Source organism: Falco biarmicus, chromosome 3 (assembly GCF_023638135.1).
Source record: "Falco biarmicus isolate bFalBia1 chromosome 3, bFalBia1.pri, whole genome shotgun sequence".
Classification (NCBI taxonomy): Eukaryota; Metazoa; Chordata; class Aves; order Falconiformes; family Falconidae; genus Falco; species Falco biarmicus.
The window spans coordinates 104,233,196-104,250,315 of record NC_079290.1 but is presented as its reverse complement, the minus strand read 5'-3'; the positions used below and the strand labels follow the sequence as shown (position 1 = coordinate 104,250,315).

At 46.0% G+C, this 17,120-nt stretch overlaps 1 long non-coding RNA gene across 3 annotated transcripts in view; it reads right to left on the bottom strand.

The window, feature by feature from the left end:
* LOC130145896 (uncharacterized) overlaps positions 1-16,952 on the bottom strand; it is a 60,260-nt gene extending 43,308 nt beyond the window's left edge. For all 3 annotated transcript variants that reach the window (XR_008820722.1, XR_008820723.1, XR_008820724.1), the window contains exon 1: positions 16,815-16,952. This is a non-coding gene — a long non-coding RNA (uncharacterized LOC130145896). The remainder of the gene's footprint in view (positions 1-16,814) is intronic.
* Between the last annotated feature and the right edge of the window lie 168 nt (positions 16,953-17,120).

Below are 17,120 nucleotides of genomic sequence, written 5' to 3'. Positions count from 1 at the left end.
CAACATTATGTGCCAGTTTAACAAGATACATGAAAGATGTGCTATCCATGCAAAGCTCTTCAGCAGACTGCTTGCCAGCATTTGAATTCAGAAACCTCATGATGTAAGAAGTGGCATATGACCCTTAATGACAGTAGACAGTCGAGGTTGGATTGTTTTTCTTTTTTTCTTTTTGGCTTTTTTTGGGGTGTGGATGATAGGGGTGGGTGGTGGGTTGTTTTGTTTTTTTAAGTCTTATCCAGCTGCTGGGTTTTGGATAATCCAACTCACATTATTAAGATGTGAAATATTTCATAACTTTACCTGCTGCAGCAAAGAACAGTGTTCCTTCTAGGACTGATTATTCCAACTTCCTGCTGCTCCTGATAAGGCTTTCCAGTGGCTGCCAATGGTTTAAAACATGGCTTCTTCTGCCTCCAGGGTACTTTCTTATATTAGATTATCTCAACATATCACACTCGCATTTTTGTCACTTCACTGCCTTCCTGTTACAAACCATAACGATTTTTTAACTGCTCTTTTGCCTTAGAAGGACTTGTTTGACCTTGTTTTACCCCACCTAGTGGTTCTCCTCCTAGGTGCTCCATGAAATCAGCCAGTACAAGAGATCTTGTCACCTCCAGATGTCTGTTCGTTATGAGACACCTTGATATTTCCACTTTTCATTGAGCATTTTCACTTTCATTGAACCGTACATTTTTTGGAACCCACAGGCTGAAAATCAAGACAAAAATTTTCCCTTTACACAAACGTCTTACCATTGTTTTTTCTGGCAGTCTTGAAACAGTGGGCCAACCTGATGACCCATCCAGAGCAAACCCCTTAACACAGAACAAGTAGCTGTAAGAAAGGAACTAGGGGTACCTGCTATACCAGTGTTAATGATGCTGTCAGAGCAGGTGCATCACCTGGCAGCAAAAAAAAAACCTTAATGTTTTTCACGTATGGAGAAAAGAAAGACTGGGTCAAAGGCCCCATTTTAAGTACTGAGCTGGTTTTTAGGCCAAACCCTCTCCACATTTCGTCGTTCTTGCCCAAGCTGCTAGTAACCAGACTAAAGTCCAACACATCTTTCATTTAGGATAGATGGACAACCTTTTGTCATCATGGCTTCCCAGCGCTATGCTGGGCCCCTTCAGAATCTTTTTCACTTAAGATCTCAGACCATTTAACAACCCTTAATGCAAGCTTCATAGCACTCATAGGTCTACAGAAGAGGAAGCTGAAGCACTCAGAAAGACAGCCAGCAATGGTAGATAAACCTTCACATAAAACACATGCTGTGTATTGAACCAGTAACAACCTATACCAGTATCTTTAAGGGGCTAATTTAATGAATGGAACAAATGCTGAAACACAAGCCAGTTAGGGAAGCTTCTCATGTCTTTTCCCCAGCATGTACTGAAATCCTTCCTTGCTATTGGGAAAAGAGAAGCACCGTCATGTACATGGGATTGATTTCCCAGAAGTCCAAGACTGCATAATACCAGGCATTCCACAGAGGCAGGCAGCAAACAGAATATTGTGTGCATTTTTCACAGTCTTTCCTTTTACTGTGGGCTCCCCACAGCGTTTCTTTTTAGAAGAGCTTTTGCACAGCCCTGCTTATATCTCCTGGCTCACCCACCTCCTCTTGCTAGTATTTTATTTATTGCATCCTGATCCTAACAAGTGAGCTTCTTCACCAGTCACTGCTAATTAGACTGGGTGCCTCTCCAGAGCTTGTATACACATGGATCTAGACAGAATATAGATGTGCTTTGCAATTCACAGGAAGTATTTGGTGTCCATATAGATTGTCCAAAGACAATAGCACTTGAATAGATATATTTTACCCACAAGTCCAGGTATCGGCAAGAAGAATTAATATTGCATTTCACTGAAAGTAGAAGATAACAAAAGATTGGCCAAGCCTATATATTGATGTTGCAAAAACAATATAAAGGAAGACACCTAAGGGGAACTATTTCTCTTCCCCTTGCTCTGGTCTGTTTCAAAAAGCTGGTTTACTGGCCCAGGGTTGAACCTTGTTGATCTCAAAGTCATCTCTCTGCATTTGATTCTGTCAGGAAGTTTTCCCAGCTGAAAATGCAGACTTTGAATTTTCTTTTCAGGGTGAATCCATGGTTGGTTCTCTTTTTTTGTTTGTTTGTTTGTTTTTTTTCATCTTCAGGACAAAAGTGGGAAAAATGAGGTGAAGCCATAAGTGCATAAGGGGGGTGGGTGTGGGGGTGGGTGTTGCCAGGAGCTAGATAGTGGTTGGGGGCCTTGCAGTAAAAGCTAAATGAAAGGGTATTTCTGGAAGCTAGAAAGGTGGTACTGCAGTCCAAGGAAATGTCTCCAGAAAATAAGCAGTAAATCTTGTGCCCTATATATAAGAAATCAATATTGCTATTGGACCAGGGACATCAGAAATGGCAGAAGGTACTTTCATACTAAAAAAGGTATTTACAATACAGCAGATCTTAGACAAGTGAAGACAGAGTTGTATTTCACCTAGTGAATTCAGTCATTAAACAGAATTAACAGTAGCCATTTCTCATCCATTGCAGAAGAAGAAAAGAACAGTTTGGCCAACTCTATGTATCAATACAGAAGAGGCAACTGAAAGGAGACCCCTCTAAGAATGTTTTTATATATACATGATACATGAAGAAGTCATTTAAGTAGGCTCATTTCCAGGGAAATAGTTAAAATGCAACCAGCAAGCCCTATGTGTAGGAGCTGGTAGCAAGTCAGGAGTTGCTCAAAGCAGGATTTAAACTTCTGACCTTCCAGCTCTGGGAAGGCAGAGGTGGGGGTCGGAGGGTGGGGGCAGGAAAACAGTAGAGGTGGATGGGGAGTAGGTCATAAATCTTTTTGTTCCTCCACAAGCATTAAGAGTGACACGAATGAGCTGTTCGCCACCAGAAAAAGACGAGGAGCTGAGCAGGTGGGCTGCAGCATGGACTCTTGAGTAAACCCCACAGGAAACAACAAATGAGTTATTTACAAGTTTGGCTCCAGCCAAATCACCTTTTGCCACCAAGAGAGTCATGGCAAGTTAAGAAGAGAGATATACAAGCTCTAGCATTCCTGCATGGGGGAAGAGAGAAGTGTGCTTTTTGGTACATGGCAGAATGGGGTGCTGTCATTCATCTCCTCACCAAAGACTGTATTAAAAATAAAAGCTGAAAAGCCACCAGATGGATGCTATGCACATGCTGGGCAGAAGGCCAAGGGTCTTGCTCTTTCTCACTTTACAAACATAGACCTCTAGCACAGGAGATGCTAAATATCAAAGGGCATAGCTTAAACTGTCCCACATACTTAGCAGAGTTGGTGGGAGACGGTTAACACCTGGCTGTGAGGACAAGATGAAAGCCAAAGAAGGGTCTTTCTTTAGCAACATGCTGGTTCATTCCCAGTTCATTCATGGAGTAATCAGGTAGTTAGCTTTTGGCTACTCTTTATTGACTTCCACCTGGCTGGGATTCAGTCAATCATAACATACTACACCAACGTATACACCCACTCTTGACACTAGACCTCCCACTCCTTGCCCCAGGTCCGAGGAAATCTTTGCAGAAAGACCTTGCACATGGATGGTTCTGCCCTGCTGCAACTAAAGGTTTGAAAAGTAGGCACATTATAATTCTTCCCATGTCCCAGCACATACGTCTTTATGCCCTCTGGTAAAGTCTGTTGTTCTGTGCTCAAGCAATTCAGTCAGAATAGGTCACAAGTTTGAGCAGTCTAGAAAAAAAAGCAGGTGCAAAGCATATGCATGCTAGGAATTGTCTAGGCCAGTGACAGAAAAAACGGATATGGGTGACATCATTGCAGTTCTCCACATCCACCCTCCTTCCTTCATGTTGGTGAATACGGCCAGAGGTACCTGCAGAGCTGTCAGTGATCTCTGGACACAAACCACTTACAGGTTCAAGCAGAAGGTGTAGACTTCCACCCCTTCCAAACTGCTACAAAATACCCTAACTGATCCAGAGGAGCCATTTTTCATATAAGCAGACCTAAAAATGGGGCAGAGACTACCTTCTTGATTTTGAATTAAAGAAATACAGAAGCAGCCAGTTGCCAACTGATTCTAGATCCTACTGCAAACTCCTGTCCCTGGGTCATTTGTTCCTGTCTATTCTCATAGGAGTGACAACGCATAATCCTCATTGCTGCCTTGGAACAAAATCTCATGGAAAGGACAAAGCTAAAGCACTTCTGACTGAGCAAGTAAGACTTAAAAGAAACTTCTGGCACTTGATAGCCAGATTACTTTACATTTGTAAGCATCTATGACACCCAAACTCCCCTACACTCATGTACTATGCAAGAATACATACTAGTTGCTGACCAGGTTGTAAAAACGGCCCTTGCACTTATAAAATAGGAACGTAGCATTTCAAACAAACCTAGAGGCTCTATTGGGCTTGGCTTCTTCACCTGCAGTCCTGTTGGAGAACATTTCACCTTGTCCTTGAACTTGTAACATGTTTTTCCTCGCCTTTCATGGGTACTGATGGGTATTTCACTGAGGCAGAACGGGTTGTGTTTATTCCTCTAAAAGCAAAGTTTTTCATGGTTTCATCCCCCTGGAGCTCCAGCAACAGCTCCAGCAATGGTTGTAATGAAAAACCAAATTGGACCTTGGCCTGCACAGGGCCTGTTGTCAGTAAAGAGCACTTGGGAGAGCATGTTGCAGTGGCTGAGCTCTGAAACCCTGGAGCTCCCCAGCAAAACAGGTGCATGGGGAAAGGTCATGAAACACTTCCATACAAAGAGCTAAGGCTACAGACACATAACAGTGAACAGTTTCTAGACAGGTGGGTTAGAAGAAATTGAAAAGGGATCCAACTCAAAGAATTTCCTCTCCCCTTTACGATATTGTTTGTAACAGGTCAGTGCCCTGGTCTTCAGAAAAGGTGCCAAGAAGGTTCCAATAGCACTCCCACACCTCAGGGACAGAGCCTGCTTTCCTTGGAAAATCCAAGATCAAACGACCTGATAAACACAGACTTCTGTACTAACAAGCCGATAGGCAGGACAAAAAGAACCTGGGAGAAAGAGGAAAGGCATTTCAATGCTTGGAATCAACATCCAGGCTGGCCCCCATGGACATTTTGCTGGCCGATTTGCATGCACAAGCAGTGCTATACACACAAATTCAGTGCCATGCACACACACACACACGCATACCACACATTTATATATAAACACTGACCACTGAAGGAGGCAGGAGCCAGGCACCCGCTGTCAGTTCCCTCTGCCTCTCTCAAGGACTTCCAGCAACACACTTTGTTGCACTGAGTTTCTGGGCCCTCACAAACTGTTTCCTGCATCCTTGACAAAGTGCTGCTGGTATTCTTAATCCAGGCAAGGCACCACTCCTACCCTCAAAGAGCTTGCCTAAGACCAGTAATTAGAGATATTGCATAACATAGGTAATTATTACCTTAATTAATTTACTTTAAATAATTCTTAGATATTATCAGCTAGCCAAAACCTCTTAATAACTTTTACATTAGAAAAAGAGTTACACAAAGTGTTATTGCGTATTTTATGTGTAGACACGTAGGTATCATCTGCAGCCAGAAAATTTGGGTACTACTGGCAGGCTGAGCTGACATCAAAACCTGACCTTCGCTGCTGTGCACAGAGCAGCGGCAGCAAAGAGCCCAGTTTGTGATTTGAAATGAAATCTCTCAGCATAGAGTTGCATGGCATTTGTGACCAAGCCACGTCCTCAAGTATTCTTGACCATGACGTGCTTGGGAGCAGTACAGCTCGCATTAGAGCAGGTCCAGGGCTGTAGAAAGACTCCATGCCTGTCTCTGAACGGAAACATTGTATTCAATTAAACAGTCTTATCCCAACCAAGTTGGTTGAGGGGAAACCACTTTTAGGGGAACTCTGCAACATGGTAAGTTTTGGAGGGCTTGGGGGCAGGGAAGTAATGAGGGAAGATTGCAGGAACTGTCAAAGTGAGCTCCTACTATCATTCTGTCTCTGAAAAATCAATTTTAAAAGAGGATAAAGTATTTGCCATGTATAAGAAAAGCAGTCCTCTTCCTTCCTGCTCCAAGGAACCATCTGCATCCCATTTAACGCTCCTGCCTGCCACGTTATTTCACTGCGTGCCTTTCTGCCTCCATGCATTGCTGCACAGTAGCCTATGCCTTCACTTACTGTATTTGTATTTGGTACCTACATCCTCCAACCTCCTTTGCAGGACTAAGAAGTGGTAGACTGTCAGGGATGGGGTGGTCCATAATGTAAAGGCAGGTCTTGGGCTGCCATAAATGCAGGCTGGCTATTAAGGGCCACTGGCTCAATGTTTGCAGGTGCTTACAGGTTGAAGCTGTGTCCAAGCATTGTCCATGCACATCATGCACACATTTAAACATACTCCACAAGCCCCTTAGTGCTCCGACACCAGCAGCTGGGCACCTGTGCTGTGACAAATGACTGCAAGGGAAACTTTCAGAAAGCTAAACTCCCTGTAAGATATCTTGAGATAAGTCCCCTCTTGATACCCAGGTACCATAAGCAGAAAAGAAAGAACTAATCAACAAGGTCAGAAGCATTTCATGTAGGGTATCCTCTACCAATACAACAGAGTCCAGTCCTTACTAGACCAATACTGTTTGACAGTAGCCATTGATCACTGCAGTACATCTGCTTGATAAATGACATCTGTCTTCAGCAGTAACTGACAGGCGCTCTGGCACGCCCTCCAGACAAATGCTAGGTCTCAAGAGGCTGTGACAGTTAAACCAAGAAAGCCAAAAAGTCTAAAAGAAAAGCCCTTGTGCTGTCACCCAGCTGCTGAATGGTATGGAAGAAGAGGGCTGCTGTTAGTTGGGGTTGTTATATTAAATATTATTGCATGGGTTGTGTATTTTGTTCAACGGTGAGCCTGGAGTTGAGACCATCTAAAAGAAACAAATATTCTCAGGGCAGCTGCCTTGTGTTTGTATCCCTGTTTCCATACAAGGGCATCAAAAGCATAACTCGCAGGGAGGGAAACCAAGGCACCAGGAGGCAGCGCAGCTTGCACAGGGCCACACAGCCAGTCAAGAGTCCAGACAAGAATTCCTAGACTGCATTCCCCCAGGATATAAATGTGCACACACACACAAAAGCAACTCATTTAAAAGGTCTGTGTCTCCCAGGCCCTAATGCGAAACAAGCAAAGCAGAAGAGAACTGTGACCACTCTGCGGTGCCAGATAAAGCCAAAAGGTGCACATTGCACAGCCATGAGGGTAAAAGAAGAGGAAGCAGCTGGGAAATTTTGGCAACAGAAACTTGTTTTGCAAAACAAATGAAACCCAAGGAAAGCCACAAACTTGTGGCGTTGTGTGGGAGCAGGTGGTCCCGGATCTCACAGGCCTTTTCTCCCCTGCTATGAGGAAGCCCATGCTTCCACGTTTGTGGAACTCTTGCTTTTTGACCGCGACTACCGTACAGCGATTACTGAGAGTTCCTCAAGTTTTCCAGGACAGAGATGCCCAGGGGTGAGGGTTGAATTCCTTTTTTCTGAGCATCTGCTGCCATCCGGTGGCAGGAGTGGCAATGGCCTCCAGGGCCTCCCGGGGCACCCGTGGCAGAGGGACAGCCAGGGCTCTGGCGACAACCTGCAGCCTGGCCCGAGTCACTCGAGAGCCCAGGCAGTGTCCGGAGGAGGCAGCTCCTGGAAAGAGAGAGGGACCTATCTCACGCTTATCTGCACAGGGAAAGACCTGGGTTACTCACAGGCAGAAATCAACTGTTGCAGGAAACTATTAAATCACATCGAGGGCTGAAGTCGGGACAATTGTTTATCTCAAGCCTACTCCCATCCCTTGATCTTCCTTCAGATGTTCGTTGTCTCCTCTCACGCCCCTGTCCTTCGTATTCCACCGCCCCCCCCCCCCCCCCGGGGGCGTTTCCCTGCCCCAGGGCCAGCACTCCAGTAGCCAGGAGGCATTGTAAAGGCGACTTTGCCAAGTCCCTACAGTCCAGCTGGGCATCGGATTGCCTGCCAGGGACATCAGCCAACTGTTCATGTTTTCTTATTTGCAGTCTTGTAAATAAAAATCAGTCAGACAAGAGCCCTGGGGGCTCAGCCAGAAACAGTCCAGTCCCCCATCATCTGCGAGTGTCTGCTCTACATGACTCAAACTCAGTCTGGCACACACAAAAATACACAGGGCATCGCAGTTTGCAGGAACACTGCACGGCAGTATGTTAGACTATTGATAAAAGAAGAAGCAGTCGCATACCTAGACACTCTGAGGACTGAGCTGAGATGCCTGAAAGTTTGTATTCCTCAGCCAATAAGAAAAAGCTGGCCATCTTCTTAAGGGATAAATGTTATCCACTGCAAAGTCTTATAACAAGTAATAATGTAAGAAGCGAAAGCCCAGATCTTCACTTTCCAAATGCTGCAGCAAAGGCTCAGCTTATCACCTGTAGCGTCCCAGTACCAGCTCAGAGCAAACACATGACTATGCAATGTGGCATACACTGTGCAAACAAGCTCTTCATCTTAGAGAGTGCACATTGAAGTAGAATATAGGCCAGGTTGAATGGGACTTTGAGCAACCTGGTTTAGTGTAAGGTGTCCCTGCCCCCTGCCACTGTCAAGGGGGGCTGGAACTAGATGATCTTTAAGGTCCCTTCCAACCCAAACCATTCCATGGTTCTATGAATATTGTAAGCAGGTTCTATGAATATTGTAAGCATTGCTCTCAACTATTCCAAATAAATCCAGCTGAACTCAACAGCCTTTCTCCTACTTACGGTGATGTAACCAGTTGCTCACAATGGACCACTTCAGAATAGATGCTTATACTCCAACCTGCAATTGGTCAGGAGGACTGGAGAAGAGCAATGGAGACTGAAGCATTGTCTTATGGCCTCCTCCAAAGCACCAGCTCCAGAGCATTAGGGGCCAGACACACACCATGTAACTACAGGACCTGATTAGCAGAACAGAAGGTGTAAGTAACCCCAGAAACCTTGGTTCAAATCACATCTGCAATCATGTGACTGCAATTATTAATTCTGTAGCTATTAGATCTCAAAATCTTTTACTAAGTTCTCTTCCATCTATATTGCACAAATAGCAGAAGTCCATCTGTTCAAAGCTCTTTTGAAAGAACAAAGCTAGAGTTTAGAGTAAGTCAGTATCTTCACCTCTGTTTTACACACAGGGAAACCAAGGCACAGAACACCAGCACTGGCATCTGTCGCAGAACCAAACAGCACCTGGAAAGATTGGAAAAAACATCAGCCCAGGCCCTGTGGGATAGAGGTATCTTTCAATGGGCCATTAAGTACTTTGTCATGAATGCCAAAATGCTGTTTAGGAGAAATAAGTCTGGAGTTGTGGGGAGGATTACAGCAACTGAGATCCATTGACATAGTAAGTTAAAATACCATCAAGACCTGCCTATGCCTCTTAGCCTCTTGCTGTCAGAACACTACAGTGAGGTTACCTGAAACAAGTCCCAGTCAAAAGAAAAATACCATGCCTGTAAGGCACCACTCATAGGTGGTGCTGCCAGGGGACACACATACAGAATTCACACTTCAATGTGGAATATGAAATATATAAAGAAAGAGTTATGTTTTGCACTTTGCTGTGGCACCTCTTTACCTGCTTTCCCTTTTAACCAGACGGGAGGTGGTACAGTAAGAGAATTTCAAGCTGACTTTGCCCAAGATGGTAATCTACAAGCAGATGTTACTTCACTGAAGTGACTCAGAAAATCTTTCCCGCTTTCTTTGTCAGGTACTCTGTAATGAACTCCTTTACTCAACCCCCAACCAAAGTCAGAAGAGACTGTCCCAGTGTACAGGGAGGAGAAGCACCAGGGGAGTTCTGTCCCACCTCTACCCAGCACACCTTGTCTTGTGTCCCACTATTAAGGCATCTTAGTTCTTTCCACCCTTTGTACTCAAGAGCCCAAGCTGTATCCCTCCAACTGCAACAAGCTTTACACAATTTATTTTTCCCTCTCCTTTATGCCCCCTGTTTCTCATTCCATCTGACACAACTGCTTAAAAAACAAATGTGGTCCTATCACCCCAGAACAATACATTTCAAATAAGCATATAAAAGACCTTTTATTGACATGAATAAATTGATTTGGACCATTACTTTGTAGCTGCTTCCCACTGAAAAAGCCTCTTAAAGGCAGCCTGAGGCAGGGAAGCTACATTTACATTTAGATGAAGACATTTCTGTCACAGCACCTCCCAACAGCTTCTGGCCCTAGGTATGGTTTCCAACAGAAATTAGTAAAGTCAAGGAGCTTTGCTTTAAACAACACAGAAGGAAAAGGGAAAAAAAGATTTCTACAGTCCCACTGCAAGCATATTGTAGTCTGGAATCATGTAAGCTGTAGCAAAGCAATGTCAACAAGTGAAAAGAGAGTAGATCCATTACATCAAGGAGAAACAGCAAAGAGTTTATGTCTGGAAACCGATTTTTTTCCAGTACAAACTCTGTTAAAATGACCTGCTTTGTGTGTACTAAACAGTTACAGAGGTTTCTGTCACCAGGCTATGAACAGTTCCCCTTACACACTAACAATGGACTAGATTCAACGCTGCTGTGAAAGACAAGTACCACCAGAAATTTACACCATGTAGGCTTTACCTCCAGCTTTTACTCAGTTCATTACACTCAGTCTTCAAGACATCTGATAAATGAAATGCACGATATATTGCTTCAGTACTGACAGAGTGGAAGTGCTTTGCAAAGGTACCTATTTAGTGTTTTTTTCCCCAGTGAGCACAGATCTAACCAGGATTTTCACTACCCTTGGCATCTATGTCCCAAACCACCACAGAAATGTCAGTAAACAATCACTGATCTGCATTTTTTACTGTTGTCATTGAAAGGCTTGTCTGTGCTAGAAATTTGTCCTGTTTCAGCACTTCACAATAGTTACAATAGCAAAAGCAACAGATGCAAGTACCACCAATAAAATTATGTTTTACTGTCTTATCTGTTGTAAAGGAATAAATATCTTGCAATCAGCCAGCTGGGTAAGAAAACTAAGTATTTCCAGCTCCCTAATCAATACCACCTACAGTAAAACTCAGCACAGACCAGGCTTTAATACAGGATGAAGGACAGAGATTACAAACCCTCTACGTCCAGCACATTCTCCTGTTAAGCCGAAAAACCAGATGAAGTGGGGCAAGAAACAAAAAAATCCCTACTAATAGTTACAAACTAAAGAAAAGATGTGCCACAGATTCCAAGACAGGATATAGTTGGGGGATTATTTAAGCGTTGTCATCTGATTTAGTAAATTACAGCTCATTGCCATCCTAGGGACTGAAGTCTCTCTCTGCTCAGATTCTGAGTCTAAGGTTCACTCAGAACAACCTGCAACCTATATAAATGCTGAAAAAGCTTCCCCATATGCTGAGGCAGCTGTAAAAAACTTCCTGCCTGCTCTCCTGACAGGCTGCCTTCACCTGGAGGGTCCCTGTATGTCAGCACAGAACGGGCACATGATGGAACATTTAACATTAGTTAAATGCTGTTTTATTTCATCATGAGACACTTCACAGTGGCTCTATGTCAACCCTAGCATTTTACAAATCAGCTTTGCATCACAAGACAGTTGTACACATTTCAAACTGTGGCAGCAGTTGCAAGCACACATCTGCTCGTTCTAAAAAAATCAGTATCATACTTGTTTTTCTTTTCTTAAAAATGCACTGGCACAAGGGCACTGTGTATTATAGGGATTTGCATATGTATTGAAGATAAACCCATATGAATTCCCAAAATGTGTAGCTCCAGAAACTGCTGAAACACCTGACACTCTCCAGCCTTCCTTCTGATATGCTCCTCAAGCTCATTATCCTTCCTGAAATGACAGCTAGAAGAGGAGTATTTCCTATCTCCCAGTACCTATCTTTAGTGGCCATGTATCTATACTGTGCAAGTAAGTCCAGACTGTGATCCTCCTTTACTTTCATGTTTCCCCCTCTCAAACAATAGCTAGAGGAATATCTGCAACATAAAGACCTAGCTGACACTTTGGGCCACCGCAGGGATTCAGGCCTCTGACGTACCTGCCTCCCTGGGGGCTATATCCAGGCTTTAGGCCTCTGACATACCTGACTCCCTTTGGGCCACCGCTGGCCTCAGGCTGCCGACGTACCCACTGTCGCAAGCCGGTCTGAGACCAGAGCATGGTTCTGTTTGCATTCACAGATTTATCGTTGGGCATTAAAGTTCCTTGGCTCCGTTTTGAGTCTCAATTCTGTCCCCGAGAATACAAAGGGAGAGAGAGAGAGAGAGAGAAAGGAAGGAAAGAAAGAAGGAAAGGAAAGAGTTCACAGCAATAGCTACCACCCGGGAGCTGTGGCGTCCCGACAGTCTGATATGTTTCCAAGTCTGGTGAGGGAACATTCCGTCCCATGTTAGTTGGTTCCATTTTTATAGTTGTTACAAGCTGTTCTGCTTAACCACACCTTCCACCCGACAATAGTGTATGTGCCCAACATTCCTCAGGGGCCTCCAGGCACCTTGACCCCCCTGACCCCAAGTCTGGGCACATGCACAAGGGTTTGATTAAGTTTTGCAGGATCAGCCTCCCGTGTTGTTCCATGGTGTCTGTCGGTCTCCTAGATAAATCTCTGCAGTGCCAGTGGTGTTAACACCACTACCACAGAAGAGATTGAAAGGCAGGAAGCCTGCCTTAACAACATATAGATAGATCATTAACTGTGGTGATGGCATGAGTTTCCTGCCATAGCGATATTGAGACAACACATCTGCTGTGGCGATGGTGGGACTCACCGCCGCAGTCTCTTACACACACACAGACACAGAGACATACACACAGACACACCCCCCACCGAGACAGAGATGCACACGCACACACATACAGGTGCGCACAGGCACAGAGAGCTACATACACACATACAGACACACACAGAGAGAAACACACAGACACACAGAGAGGCGCACACACACCCCGGCACACACAGAGACAGAAACACAGACATACACACACAGATACACAAAAACACACAGAAAGAAACAGAAAGAACACATTCACACACAAAGAAAGACATAGAAAGACACACAGACACACACAGAAAGACACACACTGACACATACACACACAGACACAGAGACACTGACACATACAGGCAGACACAGAGACATGGAAACTGACAGAGAGACACACACAATGAAAGACACAGAAAGACACACACAGACACACAGTAAATTCTCTATTGCAAACCTATGCACAGCTCCACCAGAGAAGGTGCCAGGAACTAGTTTTCTTGACTGTTCTCCATTTGCTCTGGTAGCCATGTGAAGGACACTACAAAACTTCTGCTACCTGCTTTCTGGGCTTAGAAAAAAAGTGCTTACTTTTGCACTGTACAGAGCCAAAATGCTCTGTTGCACCCCCATGCACAGCTCCACCACAGAGGAATTCTCCTGGTGCTTCTCACCCTGCCCTGGTAGCATGTGAAGGACACTACAAAAGTTTTGCTACCTGCTTTCTGTGCTGAGAAACAAAATGCTTACATTTGCACTGTACTGATCCAAAATGTTACATTGCACCAACATGTACAGCTCCACCAGAGAAGGTGCCAGGAACTAGTTTTCTTGACGGTTCTCTATTTGGTCTGGTAGCTATGTGAAGGACAGTACAAAAGTTCTGCTACCTGCTTTCTGTGGTGAGAAAAAAGATTGCTTAATTTTGCACTGTACGGATCCAAAATGATCCATGGCACCCCCATGCACAGTTCCAGCAGAGAAGGTGTGAGAAACTAAATCCTAAACCCCAACCCCCAACCCCAACTGTAAACCCCAACCCCCCACCCCAACCCCCTTAAATCCAAACCCACCTAAACCCCAGCTGCCAGCCCTAAACCCCACCCCCATCCCTGAACACCAACGCTCCTAACTCCCAACCTCTCTAAACACCAACCACAACCCTAAACACCAACCCCCACCCCCTTAAATCTCAACCCCCCCTAAACCCCAACCCCCTAAATCTCAGCCCCCAACCTGAACCCCCAACCCCCCTAAACCCCAAGCCCCTACCCTAAACCTCAACAATAAACCCCCCCCCCCCCCAAACCAACCCCAAGACCCAACCCTAAACCCCACGCCTAATTCGTAATGCGCATGCGCCTCCGGAACCCCGCCCCGGGCGTCACGGCATTTCTGCGCATGCGCCGCCCTTCGTTTTACCGTTCACGAAGCCGGGCATCCGCAGTACCGTTACTGGCAAAACGAAGGGCGGCGCATGCGCAGAAGCGGCCCGGCGCCGAAGAGCTGGGTTCGCGCCCCGCACAGGCAGAAGCGTGGCGTTGCAGAGTTGGGGGGAATTTAAACCGTGGAGGGGCGCAGCCGTTCCGCACCCCCGCGGTCTCCAGGTGGGGGGGGGGACGGACGGACTTATCGCCAGGGCCCGCGGGCTGCGCTTGTCCCGGGGCTGCAGCGGCGCTGCAGTTCCGTACTCCCGCGCCAAGCGCGGTCTGGCAACGTGCTCGGGGGGCGGCAGCGGCGCCTCCTTACCGGGAGACAGCAGCGGGCGCCGCAGCACCACCCCGCAGGCAGCGCGGGATCGCGGTGCCGTTAACGGCGGCCGGCAGCGCCGAGGGGGAAGGCGCCACCGCGCCAGGGCTGCAGCACCGACACTGGACCGCCAGGTGGCAGCAGCGCCCCACCAACCCTGTGCTGAGCACTGGCCGGCCGAGCGCGGGCCGCGAGCTCAGCCCGGTTCACGCCGCCCGACCGCGGGAACTGCTCGCTGCGGGGTTCACTTCGCTCTGCCCTTCGCCCACTCGCAGCCCAGCCACTATTACCCGTTACCAAAAAGCACCCGCATGGCTCGAGCGGTTAAATCCTTTGCATCTGACAGCTTTAACAGTTGGGTGGCTCTTTCCATCCCGGCCCCCACCCCATTACCGAGGGAGAGCCAGCAGCATGGGGAACCCATGGCACGAGGCACACGGGGGTGTGTGGATGGTGGGGTCCTACAGATAAGCCCTAGCGATTGCTGTTGTTAAAGGAGAAATTTACACAGCCATCAGTACCACTGGGTTTGCTTCAGTGACAACTCGGAGCCGGGCCACCACCCCAGTGAGTGGCAGAGAACCAAGTGATACAGCACAGCTTATATACAACTATCAAATCATTAGTCAACATCTGAAGGTTTTAGGAGTTTCCTTTGGTCCTGTCAGTTCTGCAGATCCATCACCTGACTCTGTCCCAGGTGATTCATCTCCTTGGTTCCAGGCTCCTCCTCGGATCTTGATCTTCTTTCCGCCTGCTTTAACTCACACACTCCTTAGTCTTTGAAACAAGCAATTCCTATTCTCATAGACCAATTTTTCCAAAAACACCTGTGTTTCTGAGAGCACCTGTGTACACAAATTGATCATCTGTTGTTTCTCTGTTCTCCCACTGACTAACTGGACTGGGTTTTAAACCAGCCTTGGATTAGGGCTACACTAGGGACGTGGCCTGGTTCTGCCACTTAGCTGCTTCAGCACTTTACATTTCTTAATTCAAAATACATTTTCTTTAACAGACAATACAGAACAAAATGCTAAAACTCCAGGTTTTGCAACAAACAAAAACACCCCAAACCCTAAACAGTGCCTCTGAACTGTTTCCCTTTCCATCCAATGGGTGGAAATTTCCTCAGTAAATGACAAGTGTACATGACCACCCAAGTGACCTGTGCTTACTGAGCAGGAAAGCAAACAATACCTTTTCAGCTGGCACATGTATCCAAATATATACCCAAAGAAACTCCGTTAGTGTAACTTGCAACGAGCTCTGGGATCTTACAACCTTACCTGTAGTGCCCCTCTAGGGAACCGCAGAGCTGTGGACTCTCAGACGTACGTACTGGAGCACAACTCTTGCCTGCCTGAAACGTTCAGGAGGCTCTCAGATATCCAGGCAGCAGCAGAAACCGTTCTGATTTTACAGCAAGGCTGACCACAGGTGCAAGTTTTCTTTTGCATGCTCACACCTGGAAGCCAAGCCAAAACAGCTGCACACACAGCAGAACAACTGCTCAGCACACCTACACCAACAGAGCTCTCCTAAAGCACACCTGAGTCACTCATACCCCAAGTCAATATCTACAGCGGAACCTGGCTGCAAGCTTTGACACAATGTCATTTTGGGGTCAAACTGACACACACCAAAAAAATTAGTAAAACACGCTTCCTTCTGTGCCACATCAGGTATCGCGCTCCTTCAGTTGAGCTGTAACTGTTACATTATTTCCCAAATGCAGAGCCAAACAGAGAAAATACAACCACAGCATGCTCCTTAAAAAGCAAATATGCACAGGCAACCCGTTCATTGTGTGTGACCAAGGCCCTTCAAACTTTTGGGAAGCCTAGGTGGGACTAAACAGTGCTTGCAAACAAAGAACATGCCTGCTCTTTAAGACAGGCTGGTCAAGTTTACAACCAAAACTCTGTATCACCATTTTCTAACCCTGTCCAGCTTTGGGTAGCCAGAGCTGCACTCGGATCACTTGAAAGCGTCTGCTAGCAGCGGCCAGCACTAAGCTCAGAGCTGTACCTCCCTGACACCTACATGAAGGAAAACTCAAACTGTGCCCCCTTCTCCTTAAGGAGAATGGCAAAACTAGAATAGTAGCAAAAGCCTGCATGCCCAGGACTGTTTAATAAAAGAAAAAACCCTGCCTGGAGATTGTTATGAGCACAAGTAATACATGTCCTCTTCAGTTGTGATTTGAGTTAAGACAGACAACAAATACTGCAATACACCCATATCGATTAGTTGCAATAGCTCACCTCTCACCGTGTCTGTTATGGGGTGCAGGTTCTCCCACTTGTCTCAGCTACACTGGGCACCAGTTGTTGTAGCTGGAGCCCAACTCAGTCAGCATCACACGGGGCATCCACTGTTGCAGCACAAGCAAGCTATCAGGCTGCAACAAGGCTTTTACTGTCACTCAGATTCTACTGTCCACCAATTTGCAGCGAATGAAGAGACAGGACGTAGCTTGATGCAAGCAAGATGTCAATTTATTGTACACAATCACGAGTTTATAAATGTTTTCAGAAGCTGCGCACTTTAAACAGATTGGTTCTTTAAGC